Source organism: Typopeltis vanoorti, chromosome 17 (assembly GCF_054136105.1).
Source record: "Typopeltis vanoorti isolate ZY-2024b chromosome 17, IOZ_Tvanoo_1.0, whole genome shotgun sequence".
NCBI lineage: Eukaryota > Metazoa > Arthropoda > Arachnida > Uropygi > Thelyphonidae > Typopeltis > Typopeltis vanoorti.
The window spans coordinates 53,052,666-53,066,551 of NC_143565.1; the positions used below are offsets into that span (position 1 = coordinate 53,052,666).

At 34.8% G+C, this 13,886-nt stretch overlaps 1 protein-coding gene across 1 annotated transcript in view; it reads left to right on the plus strand.

Moving 5' to 3' along the window:
* Positions 1-3,762: 3,762 nt before the first annotated feature.
* Positions 3,763-13,886, plus strand: part of LOC150097392 (equilibrative nucleoside transporter 3-like) — a 234,354-nt gene continuing 224,230 nt past the window's right edge. The window contains exon 1 of the mRNA XM_090407415.1: positions 3,763-3,775. The gene's annotated coding sequence lies outside the window, so the exon portion shown is untranslated. The remainder of the gene's footprint in view (positions 3,776-13,886) is intronic.

Genomic DNA, 13,886 nt, shown 5'->3' on the forward strand with positions numbered 1-13,886 from the left:
CAAAGCCACTCTGTATGCTGGAATAGATCAGAAAATATTTTTCGCTGTGAAGATGAGTTTGAAAGAAAAATCGTAGAATCACGGGAAATCCTACTGAACCCGGTCCACTTAAATAATAATTTAAGTTATAACATCCCAGATAGCCATGCTGCAGTTATTCAATATTGGCGTTCACGTGAACTTGCACGCACAATTGCAACAAACAATGGCACGCCAGTTGGAACAACTTGAAAAATACAACGTTTTTATGTATCGATTATGTGAGGCAAGTTGTACCTGTAATTTCCAGTTTGTTTATTTAAATAATTCAATGTTTATTAGTATTCCTTTCCTTTATAAATACCTGAAGAAGGCTGCTATATGCCGAAACTAGTAGTATTTATCATTAAAATCTTTATATGTTATCTCGGTCTTGGAGTCATTAAATCTATTTTTTGAAATATATATATATATATATATATATATATATATATTAGAACTTACAAACATGAGATGGTAGTGGATGCCTGCAGTATTCTCTCTCTGTATGTCCGTGATTTTTATGAAATAACTCATAGTCACTGAAAGCTGAACGTTCAGTGACTGCTAAACGCAGAAACTGCTTACTGATCATCCAAAATGCCCATTACGATTAAAACCAAAGCTCCACTTATTTTCATTGGGAATCAAAGTCATGCGCTAGAGGCTTTTTTTCCCCAGTTTTTATGTTTATTTTATTTTAATTGTTCAAAGTCTGTGTTTACTTCTACTTTTTGTTTCACAATTTTTCTTAGGCCCTTCTCAAATATGCAGAAATCTTACCCGAATATTCATTTCGGTTTCTCTGTAATTTTCACATTGTTTTATTTTTCTTTTTTAGATGGGAATTATAGGAGTTCATCTGGAATTTAACCTTCTGATTAAGTCTTCTGAATTAAACAGCATAGCAACCGTAAAACTTTTCTATCTCCATGATTTTAGCATTTTTTTTTTGTCGAATATCATTTAATCCAGATGGCTTTCCACACTTGAAGATTCTGATTGCGTTTTCTCCTCAAGAAATGATGTGAACTCCTCAATTCATTCCTCTTGAATATTTCCCACGAAAGCTCTCTCACTGCTTATCTCATTTAACAATCATTCAAAGTAGTTAGGTCCCCATGGGCCAGTAATGTGCAATATACATCTTCTCCCAGTCGATTCAACACTGCCTTCTCGAGGTGTGGCTCGCTTTCACAAAGGGAGACTCTGGAGCTACCAGTGTGCATTAGGATTCTCACTGTAAAAATATATCTTCCTAGTTGGAAAAAAGTGCGAACTAGATCTACTAGGTTTCTGTATCGACCATTATTTTGCTTATTCGTCGCCTGAATTGGCTGCTGCAATAATTGATCTTGAGAGCTGGGGGTTCCAGTTTCTGTACCCCCCCCCCTCCCCGCGTTCTTCAAATATGCAATGTCAGTGATATTCTTCACAGGCATGCCAAACATGCTGTGGAAATCCAGAATGTCCTACATCTTCGAGGGTACAGCTATAAAGCAGTATTTTCATAAATGAATCTTCGATCTGGCAAAATATGTCGATTCGTGTTTGTTAGGGAACGTTATCCCGCACACAAACAATAAAGAAAGAAGTCGACATATTGTGCCTGATGAGAACTTCATAAAAGTTTGCAATTTAAAAAACAAAAACAAATTATCATACACATTTTGCTTGTTATTATTTTTTTTACATACTTGAGAAATATAGTTATAATTAATATACGAAGGTTGTCTGAAAAGTTCTGGCCATCGACCACAGATGGGAACACTATCGGCAAGATTTTTTTTTTTTCTAAGTTGGTACATCTGTTATAAGCAACCAATGTGAAATTGCGAGTCATTCATTCTATGAACTAGTTTGTTTTATACAACTGTCTGAAGCAAAAGTGCTGTCTGTATCCCTTGAAATTGATAAAATTGAGTATCATGCGGTTATAAAATTTTTTGTAAAAGAAGGTTTAACGCAAAACGAAATTCATTAGAAGTTCATAAAATTTTATGGGCATTCTTCTCCTTCGTTTTCGACAATAAAGAAATGGGTTGCCGAGTTTAAACGTGGCCGTAACAGCCTTGAAAATTATCCAAGTGAACGACGTCCAATAAGTGTAACAACACCAGCAATCATTGATCAAGTGAACAATATGGTATTGGACGACCACCGAGTCAAAGTGCGTACTATTGCTGAGACTATAGGCATTTCGAAAGAACATGTAGGATATATCTTGCATGAAGAATTGCAAATGAAAAAGCCTTGCGCAAGATGGGTGCAGTGCTTGCTCACAGCAGATCAAAAACGCACTCACATGAAAATCTCTGAACAGTGCTTGGAGCGTTTTAACAAGAATAAAACTGATTTTGTGCATCGATTTATTACTATGGATGAAACTTGGATTCACCATTACACACCAGAATCCAAACAGCAGTCAAAACAATGGACAGAAGCCGGTTGTTCAGCGCCAAAGGATACAAAGTCGGTTCCATCAGCAGGAAAGGTCATGACATCGGTGTTTTGGGATGCTAATGGCATTTTTTTTATTAATTATCTTGAAAAGGATAAAACAATAACCGGGGAATATTATTCCGAAGACTAGACGAAAAAATTCATGAGAAAAGATCCGGTTTGCAGTAGAAAAAAAATCATCTTTTATCAGACAATGCACCTGCCCACAAAGGTGTTTTGGCAATGGGAAAATTAAGGGATCTGTACTATGAATTGTTGGATGATCCACCCTATTCCCCAGAATTTGGCTCCCTCTGACTTCTATATCTTCCCAAAACAAAAACTCTTCCGCGCTGGTCAGCGTTTTTCTTCGAATCAAGAGATGATTACAGCTGAGGGGTATTTTGCAGATCTTACTGAAAACCACTGCAGGGATGGGATAATGGCACTGGAGCATCGCTGGAATAAATCTATTAGTCTTAAGGGTTATGTCGAAAAAGAAAAATAATTTTGAAATTAAAATTCGTTTTTTCGTTATTAGGCAGAGAACTTTTCAGACCACCCTCGTAATTTGTTGTTCTTTCCAAAAACATTCACTATGAAGTAACAATATCAGTAAATATTATTTTTAGTTTTTTTATCAGTAAATAATTTTTTAGTTTTCTTTTCATATCGTTTTAATTTTCCAAGTCTTTCTGCTAGCAATATGAGTATCGCCACCTATTTTTTTAAATTAAAAATTATAAATATATATGTAATGGTAAATGTATGTGCATCACAATATATGTAAGGGAAATTGCATATATCCAGAGCCCTGCTGATCTAGAAATATTTTAGCAAGAAAAAAAAAATCATCTCGGAAGGTTGCTAACCCCTGCTCTAGGAGAAACACAAGCCTGAGGATTAACGTATGTTTATGAATAGCATTTTGTATATACAAACTTATCAGAACTGATAAATAAATATTGACGCGATAACACAGCAGCTTAGAGAGAATATAACGCGGTTCTTCGTGATTTAAATGACACATTTGAGAAGGAAAATAAGGTAAAAGGGAGAAAAGGGAAAAAAAAAACTGTTGTTAGAAATAACAGTTTTAAAATTGAAATTATACAAACATTTTATGAAGAGTGAATCACTTACAGTAATGGAGGAATTTATTGGATTGCATAAAAACTGTTCATTATTTGAATTTATTTTCAGTTTTATTAAACCACTTGAGCAATAGATGCCACAAGCTAGACGAGGTAAGCCTGGCAGATCAAGTGACAGCATGTCTGAAAAAACAGCGGAAGTTGACATTCCACTAAAAAGAGTAAGTAAAATTTCCTAATTGAAAATAAAAAAATAAATAAATAGCTAACTTACTTATTATTTTATGTTACTAACTAACGGTGTGATGTTAGTATTGCTTGTAGTTTTAGTTATTTATTTATACTTGAAAACCACAGAAAAAAATTAAGTATTTCTATGCACTCTATTACGGTATACTTTGAACTCCTTGGAGGTGTCACGTAATCATAATAATAATCCTCCTCTCGCGTTATTGACCACTGTATGTCTCCAGCTTTGAAAGCTTGAGGAAATTCTTAACAGATACTTTCAAAGTATCTGTTAAAAATTAAGAACTTACTTAATTCTTAAGAGATACTTACACTTTTTACATCAGTATGTTCGGCTTGATGAACGGAATTAATTAATACACTTTTGAATTTTAATCCACAAGCAAAAACCTACTTTACTACTACCACTTTACTCTACTACTACTTTTTATTTTATTATCGATCTCCAAAATATTTACATATATATACAATTATCATCTTGAGTAACGTTCAGCATATTATTTTACAAGGTTCAGCACCAAGTGCTACATATATAATAATTATAAATTATAATTTATTGATTGCTAAAATATTTATACATACAATAAACATCTTGTGTGACATTGCACCTTATAATTTTATAGAGTTCAGCACTAAGTGCTGCATTTTCTACATTAGATGTGAATTAAAATTTTTAATAATACCTTTTTGTCTTTATATTATGTATTTACAACACATGTTCTTCTAATATTAGCAATGAATATTATACAGAATTTTCTGTATAATTTTTTTTTTTTTTTCAAAGTTTGAGAAAGAGTGATTATACAAACAAATTTCTGCATTTGTTTATAAGGATTACTTGTAGATGACTGAAGCAAGTTAATCCCACCTACTTCGAAGCTTGAGTTAGCTTTTATGAAGAGAGTGGGATTTAGCCTTCATTATTTGTGTTGTTGCTACTGTTTATGTATGGGATGTAGGCATTGGATGCTAGTGATTTGTGATGTGTTTATTAGTGTTAATGGTATCTTAACTTTGTTGGTATATTTTCCAGAGTTTTTTAATGTTCTGTAGTTATCTACGTGTTTTAAATTTCTTGGTAGGGTGTTGAGTTGCGTGGGTATCTGATGTGATCTCACGAAAGAACCGCATGAGTTGTTGAAGGGTGTGGGGATGTAGAGAGTTGTTGTAGGTCGTGTTATACGATATGTGTCTCTGTTGTTTCGATAGGTGATGTTGAAGTAATTCCTTGTTAATATCATGTAGTGTTTCAGGTTTTTAATGCTCAGAATTCTGTGTATCGCCATGTGCTTGTCGGATATTGGTTGTTGCGTGTAAGGTGTCCAGATCACTGTTGATTTTCTTGTATAGTGTTTCTAATTTTGTTAGGTGGCTTTGCTGTATTTGCATAGACTGTTATTCCGTATCTGAGTAGGGATTCGCAGATACCGTGTTATAGGAGTTTTTTTATGTTGGGTGAAATAATGTCTTTAACTTGGAAGAGTTTTGCTGCGATGATCCGGAGTTTGGTGTGTAGGTTTGGCTCCATTTAAGGTGGGAATCTATATAGACACTAAGGTATTTTGCGTGTTTTACAGGTTTTAATTTCGGAACATTGGCAGGTATGTTTGTTGTTAATGCAGCGGTATGTGTGACAATGTATCGATAGTGATGCGGGGCGTATGATTCTTGGGCTGTGTATTATCAACATCTGTGTTTTGGTGCCGTTGATTAGAATTGCGTTTTGGTGGAAGTATGTTGTGATTTCGTTTAGGTCTTGTTGTGCTTTGCAGAGAGCTGTGTTAATGTCTGTGTATATTGCTAGTAGTGCAGTGTCATCTGCGTATTGAAATATTTGACTTCTTGTGGATATGTTATGAACATCGTTAATGCATATGTTGAATAGAGTGGGTGATAATATTGCACCTTGAGGTACACCGTGTTTTATTTGTATACTTCGACTGTGACATGTATATTTTTGTTACTTGTGTTCTGTTTGAGAGGTAGTTCTTGAACCATGTATGCGGTGTTCCTCTTACACCTATTGAGTATAGTTTGGTGAGTAGTATGTCATGTTCAAGTGTATCAAATGCTTTGGTTAGGTCCAGCAGTATAAGGACGACTTACTTGTTTTTATCGCGAGCTTCGTTTATTGTGTCGGCTATGTCTTCTAATAAAGTAATGGTGCTTTTTGTTTTTTAAAAGCCGTATTGGTTTTGTGAGATGATGTTGTACTTCTGTAAATAGTTCTGTAGTCTGGTGTGTTATTTTTTCTACACTACGAGCCATTTTGAGATGGCTCGTAGTGTAGCTATCGGTCTGTAGTTCTGAGCATCGTTTTTTTTTTTTTTTTTTTTTTTTTTTTGCCGTGTTTGTCAATTGGCATAATTACTGCAGTTTTTAGTAGTTGTGGAATAATGCCTGTGTCGGATATTATGTTTACGAGTTTCATAAGTATTGGATTTATTGGTTAAAAGTGTTTTATAAGGCCTGTGAGTTTATTTTGTCTATTCCTGGGGTGGTCTTTGGTTTTAGTTGTAGGATTGCTTCTTTGAGTATCTGTTTTGTTATGGGCGAAAAATACATCGTTTTTTTTTTTTTTTTTCGTTTGTTGTTGACCTTTGTGTCGGTAGTTTTTTGTTGATCGTTGGTAGTTTGTCTTTTTTGAGTTGCATGATGTTGTTTGTGAAAGCGTGGTTGAATGAGTCTGCTAGTTCCTCTTGGTTTGTGTCCTGACCGAAGATTTTTGCAATAAAATCTTGTGCTGAAGTTTTCTTTTTTCGGGCTATTAATTCGCTGAGTGTAGCCCATGTTTGCTTAATGTTGTCGTTATATTCTATGAATTTTTGGAAGTAATAGCGTCTTTTTGCCCTACGAATTTTTGTTGTTAGTTGATTTCTTGTGTTTTTGTATAAGGTTTGTAAATGTGTGTTACTGGGTGACCTTTTAAGTTTTTTCCATAGATTTTCTTTTATAGTAATAGGATTTAGTATGTCGTCATTTATCCATGGATTGTTGTCTGTTTGTCGTCTCGTTTGTGTAGGTTTTATTGCTTTTTTGTATATTTCTGTGAACTTTAGTTGAAAATTCTCGTATAATGTTACAAGATCGTTTATTTTAAGTAGGGAATTCCAGTCTGTATTTTTTACTTGGTTATCGACAATGCTCTTTAGTATGATCGAGTTTTGTCTACTTTTGTGGTTGTGTGTGTGTGGGGGGGGGGGAGGACGTAATAAAACGAAGTTGAGACAAAGTAGTGATCAGCAATTTTGACGTTAATTACTGATGATGTATATGTATGGATGGGACCCCGTATGTCGATATGATCAATGCATGATTGTGTTAGTGAGTTATCGAGTATTTTTTCTCTTACTGAGGAGTTAATGGTAGGGTTTATGTTGTACTGACTTAGTATATCTAGATATGTGTTAGTGGTTGAAGAAGCGTGGTCAAGCGTATTTATGTTAATATCTCCTATTAGGATGAGCCTGTGTGTGTTGTACGGGGTTCGATGCCGCTTAGCCATGTTTCTAACTCGTGAAGAAAATCGAGTGGATTATTATCTGAGGGTCTGTATATTGTGTTTATTGTGTATTTATTTGATACTATTGTGGCTATTTGTGATTTCCAAAATTAGTGTTTCCGCATGTTCGAAGTGAGTTTGTTTTTCAGTCACATTGTATTTTTCTTTAATAAATGCCTCAATGCCACACTCCTCTTTTGTTTGGTCTACATAAGTTGTAGGTTTGATAATTATTTATGTTGTATGCGTAAATTTCTGTATCGTTTATTGCAACTTCGGTCACTTAATAATAATTTTTTTTTCTTTTATATGATAATATTTTTATTGATGTGCTAAAATATTTACACATACATTAAACATCTTGAGTGACATGGCAACTTATAATTTTACAGAATTGAGCATAAAGTGGTACATTTTCTACATTGGATTTGAATTAAAATTTTTAGAAATACTTTTTTTGCCTCTATATTAAGTATTTAGAACACATGTTCTTCTAATATTAACAATAAAGATTATACAGATAATAATAATAATAATAATAATAATAATAATAATAATAATAATAATAATAATAATAATAATAATAATAATAAAATAATTTATTTATTTATTTTATTTATTATTTTTTTTGTCTCAGATAAATTGCATACATAGATGAATAATTATGTAATATATAATATTTATAACACATTACAATTGTGAATAAGAGATACTTGCAAGTTAATAATTTTCTTCCTCGAAGCTTAGCAGAGCTTATCTGAGAAAGATAATAAATGATCGATGGTGATGGTTTCATGGTTATGTTCCTATACTGGTCACAAGCAGGTGTTGATTTTACTGTTTGTTGGTACATGCTTGGAAGACTTCAACTATTATTACAGTTTAACTTTTTTTGTGTGCTATTTAAATAAGGTTGGTTTTAGACATGGTGTGTTTGTTTCTTTGTTTTTGTAGTGATGGTTTTAGATTAGAGAGGGGGTTTGTCATAGGTTTGTGTGTGGGGGGAGAAACAGGAATTGCTCTAATTTTCATTCTCGCTATAATATTTATATAGCGCCTGTTTCAGCTCTCTGTATGTTCATAGGTTTCTGTTGTCGAACAGCACTTTGTTTATCATGTCAGGTACGTAGAAGTTTCGGGTGGCTTTGCCGTGGTGATTGTTGTTCTTATATGTTATGTAGTTTATTGACTGTGGTCTTGTTATTTGATATGTTGTTCTGGTTGCTCTATATGTTGGGCTGTAGTAATGTTTTAACATGACTGTGTAGTGGCATAAGTGTTTCACCTTAAATATTTTGTGTTTTGTCCATGCTTCCTGCATAAGAATGGGTTGTTCCCAGAATATCAGTTTTACTATTTTATCTTGCAACCAATGTAGCCTGTTAAGTCTGTAGTCATCTGCGCAGAATGCGTATGATGTGATTGCATATCTTAAAATGTTTTCACATAATGCTTTATAGATTAGTATTTTTATGCGGGTTGGGACAATGTCTTTTAATCTGTATAGTTTGCTTACTATTATCCTAAGCTTGGTACGTAGGTAGTTTGTATGGCTGTTCCAACTTTGATCAGCATCGAAGTGAAGTCCGAGATAGTGTGTTGTTTTCACCTGTGTGATGGTTGTGATTTTAGGTTCTGTGCTTTGTGTATAGGAGGATGAATGTTGGATAGTGAAATATTTAGTTTCTATGGGCAGGGTTTGGGGTTTTTTGAATACTATTAGCTTTTCCAGGTATATATATATATATATATATATATATATATGTATGTTATAATAACATACATAACATATTTAACATAATATATATATATATATATATGTTAAATAGAATGGGAGATAGGACAGCTCCTTGCAGTACTCCACAGGTTGCATGTACCTCTTTGCTGTATGCTGATCCTATACGTGTGGTGTGCTTTCTGTTTTTCGTGTATGCTTTAAACCACTGGAGTAGACGACCTCCAATTCTGATATGGGTTAGTTTCGTTAACAAGGTTTTGTGTGTCAGCGTGTCAAATGCTTTTGTAAGGTCAATGAATACCACTAATGTTATTCTGTTTTTATCCAATGCAGCGTTTATTAGATCTGTGAAATCTTCCACGAGTGTTGCTGTTCCTTTATTTTTTTGAAAGCCATATTGCGTTTTGGGTATGATTTGAAATTTTTCAACGTATGTGGAGAGTTTCTGATGCACGATGTGCTCCATGATTTGGTTGATTACAGAGAACGTGGCGATGGGTCTGCAATTACTTATAATGTTTCTTTTTCCCTGTTTGTGTATGGGTGTGATTAATGCAGTCTTTAGTGTTTCAGGTATGTGTCCCGTTTCGAAAATTTTATTTAACCGTTTTTGTATAACTGGAAGTAGGTTGGTCGAGTGTTTCTTGATGTCTTTTGGTCTGATTCCGTCTATCCCTGGTCCTTTGTTAGGGTTAATTTGTTGAATTGCCAGTGATAGTTCTTCTTTTGTTACTGTGGGGAACCACATCGACTGGGTTGCTTGTGGACCTAGTGGAGAATATTCGTTTGTGTGAGGAAAGGTTGTTTCTAGTAGTTTTTGGACAGAGTTCATGAAGTGCTGATTAAAGTTGTTTGCCAACTGTTTGAGGGATTTGGGGTCGCAGGCAAAGCTGTGTTTTATTGTTTCTGAGGCTGTGGTTCTGTGTATATTGTCCAGCATTTCATTAATCAGGTGCTAGGTTTCCTTTATGTCATTCTAAGCTGTTGTTAATTTGTTGCTGTAATAGTTTCTTTTTGCCGTTCTAATCTGTGTTGTTAGAAGATTCCGTTTTCTTTTGTATTCAGCTTTTAAAGCGATATTGTTAGGCGACTTCTTAAGTTGTTTCCATAGGGCATCTTTTCTCTGTATGTTTTTCTGTTAGTTATGTTTGTCTGTTAGTATGTTGTCTGTTATCCATGGATTTTGTTTCGTTTGGGGGCGTATTTTTTTTATTTTTGTTAATGCTTTGTTATATGTTTGGTTAAATGCAAGTTTAAGATTATTATATACAGTTTCAGCAGAGTCTAAAGATACTATCTACATTCAGTCTGTATTTCTGATTTCATCGTTTACTATTGTTTCCTTTAGAATGCTATGATACTGTTTTGTAGTCTCAGTGATTTTTATGGGTTCTGGTTCAGTGTGTAACTGTAATGCTGTGAAATAATGGTCTGCCAGTTTGCATGTTATGACGGCTGCTGTGTGGCTGTTTGGAGGGGGCCCTTATATTTATATGATCAATGCAGGATGAGGTTGTTGTGTTTCCGACTATCTCTTCTCGAGTATACGACTGTATGGATGGGGTTATGTTATATGCCAATAATAGGTCTAGGTTGTTCTGTGTTGTTATTTATGTTCCTAATGTTTATATTAATGTCTCCTGCTATTATCAAGTATTCTGAGGAGGTGCCTACTTCCGTGGCTGAAAGCCATCTGTTTAGTTCTTCTAGGAATTTTGTGGTGCTTAAGTTGGGTGGTCTGTATATTGCGTTTAATATCAGGGAGTTTTCTTGATGTTTTTAATTTCGATGCATATGTTTTCTGCATATTCTAATTTATGGTTTATTTCTGTTACTTCTAGTTTTTGTTTGGTAAATATTATTATACCACCGCCTCGTTTTGTTTGTCTGCAGTGTTTGTGTTGTTGGAAGTGTGGCATTTGGTAGGTGGATGCCTCTTCGTTTGTCGTAGATACTCCAGTCAGTATTAAAATGTCTATGTCGTCTATATGTTCCTTCAGATTAAGCTTGCAGGGTCAGCCAGTATTTTTGAATGCTTCTTATGTTGATGTGGAGAATAGATAGTCCTTTTTGAGGATTGTCACTTCTATTATTGATTTCAGAATGTGGCGTTTATCATATTCCGGGGTGATTACGTCTGCTTGATGGTCTGCGTTCATGTTGGTTGGTGTGCTGTTCCTTCTTTACGAGTTGTCAATATTCCTTTCAATGTGGCAGCCTGTTGAGGTCGTCTACGGAGTTTATTTCGATTGGTTTTGCGCCTTGTGTCTTTCTAAGGAATATTTTGCTGTCTCTTATCCATATAAACTGGTAATTGTTTTTCTGTTTTTACTTTCCTTGCTTGGTAGAATATTTTCTGATAATATGGCGTTAGGTATTCGGACAAATATATTGGGGTATTGTCGTGGTCTCCTTTCAGATCCTAGACTACTGGTTTTTTAATCCTGCTAGCTTTTATAAGTGTAGTTTTTGTTGGGCTGTTGGCGAGTCGCACTACGACGGGAGAAGGACGGATATTATTTTCTCTTTTCCTTTTTTGTGGTAACCGATGCACTGAATGGATGTCTCTAGATTCAATGGGCGAGCCAATTTTTTGGCTTAGTTGTTACGGTGTCTCTTAGATGTTCCGTAGCTATTTCTGGGAGACCATCTATGAGGAAATCATTTTTGTGCTGCTGTTGGTTTGAGAATTCGTACTGTTGCTTTAAAGAGTTTAGTTCTTGCCGTTGTTCCGTTGTCTCTTTAATTAAATTATGCTGTCTTTCCGTTAGCTCTTTAACGCAGTTTTTAATTTCTCTAACGGTCTGTAATACACCTTCTACCGAGTTATTATTAAATTTAATAAATTCCTCATATTGGTTGAATTTTTCTGTAATTTGTGCGGTATGTTTTTGGAAATAGTTCTCCAACAAAATCGATTAAACAGTCTTTTAGGTTTTGTAATTTATTTTCAAGTAATGCATTTAAAGTTGGCTCTTGGGTTTCCGTTGTTGTTTTCTTTGTTTTTAATTCCCTCTGCTGTTGATAGCTGTTTACTGCCTGCAGTTGTTTTGTGCATGTGCTGTTTACTGTCTGCGGTTGTTTTGTGCATGTGCTGTTTTCCGCCTGCGGTCGAAGGCGACATTCCTTTGTTGTCTCTGCAATGGGGACACTTCCACTCGTCATGATTCTTTTCGCTGCCAAGTAGCCTCAGACAATCCTGTACATAGAAAATGCATGTTTCTCTGGCGGTTCCTACATGTTACGTGGTTTTCTTCCTCCGTTAAGTCTTCTTGGCATTTGTAGCACTTCATATTTCTTGTTTGACAATCTTACTGTAATTTCTAATGTGGCGACTTCCTTTGTTCTCTTCTCGCGTAGTTGACCAACATATACTTTGAACTTTGAATACTTATATTTTACTTATTACTTAACAGGCACTTACAGTTTTTACATCAATATGTTCGTCTTGAAGAATGGAATTCAGTGATGTACTTTAAATTTTAATTCACAAGAAAAGATCTGCTTTGCAACTTTAAATATGGGAGCATTGAAATAGCATGCTTGCAACCACTTGCTGCTAAAGCGCCCTGTATCTCTTATTGCATGCAAAATTTATTCTGTCATTTGTTTCACAAACAAACTTCCTACTTTCTACAGGAATAATAGATGCATCTTTTGGATGGATGTTCCAATAAATATATTGATAAATGGACACAGGTATTTTGTCTCAGCTCCCCCCCCTGCTCTCTCTCTCTCTCTCTCTCTTTCTCTTTTCAATACAGAAAGGGAGAGAGAGAGAGAGAGAGAGAGAGAGAGAGAGAGAGAGTATATCAGCAAAGAATACTGAAGAAAGAGTATATCCGCATAAGGGATGAATGCTGGTCTCCAAATTCACGCTTGCTCTTGTTATCATTCAGGGAGTGAGAGGTGTGAATGAAGTCTAATTAGAGGAATAATGAATTATTGACCATTTAAAACTATATATTTAGAAATTTATGTACATCTAATCATACGAATACAACATTTATTTTACAAATGATATTCTATCTTTTTCAATTTAGCTGACCCACTTGAATACGAATTCTACCCCACAGTTCTTCTTTATGAATTGGTCAATAACATCGTCATAAAAAGTTGGTTGTAACTTAATTTTCCCAAGCAACACGCACATTTGTAAAGGCTGGCTGAAGGTCACTGGCTAGAACCACGTTGACTGCGTATAGCCTGTGTTTAAGCAACAGAGCGAGACGACGTGAAGTGGCTATGCGCGCGCATAAAATCACAGTGCCACTGCGAGGACCTGGAAGCTCCCATAACCGAGCAAGCCAAGGTAGCTTTGACTAGACGAGCAAGCATTGGCCTTCGATATACAACGCAAAGCTCAATTATTGCCGCGCAAGCGTAAGACGTCTTCTGTCTACAAAAATAAAAGCCTAAATGGAATGCTTATAAATGCATGCATTTATTAACAAATAAATATTACTTTATTTCTCAAGTAATGAGCTTACGCAGCAAGTATAAGCATAGTGAATTCGCCCCTGGTCTGCATGTCTGCACGAACAATATGTAATGGTCTCTTCAGGCGTCGACATATGATTGAGGATGATAGATGATTTATTTTATTTTATTAACTAATTCAATAGCGAACTTGATTTTTTTAAAAAAAAATGTATTTGAATATGCCATTGCATTATACTTCCCGTTATGTAAAAATATAATCTGAAATCGTACAAATAAGTATGTCAAATAATTGTGAATTTAATAGTAATAATAATAATAATAATCGGCTAACACTTTTTATTCGCCTTTGGGGAATAAACGTTATTGAGGGATAAACGACTTAGCTTTTTATTCCCCTTTG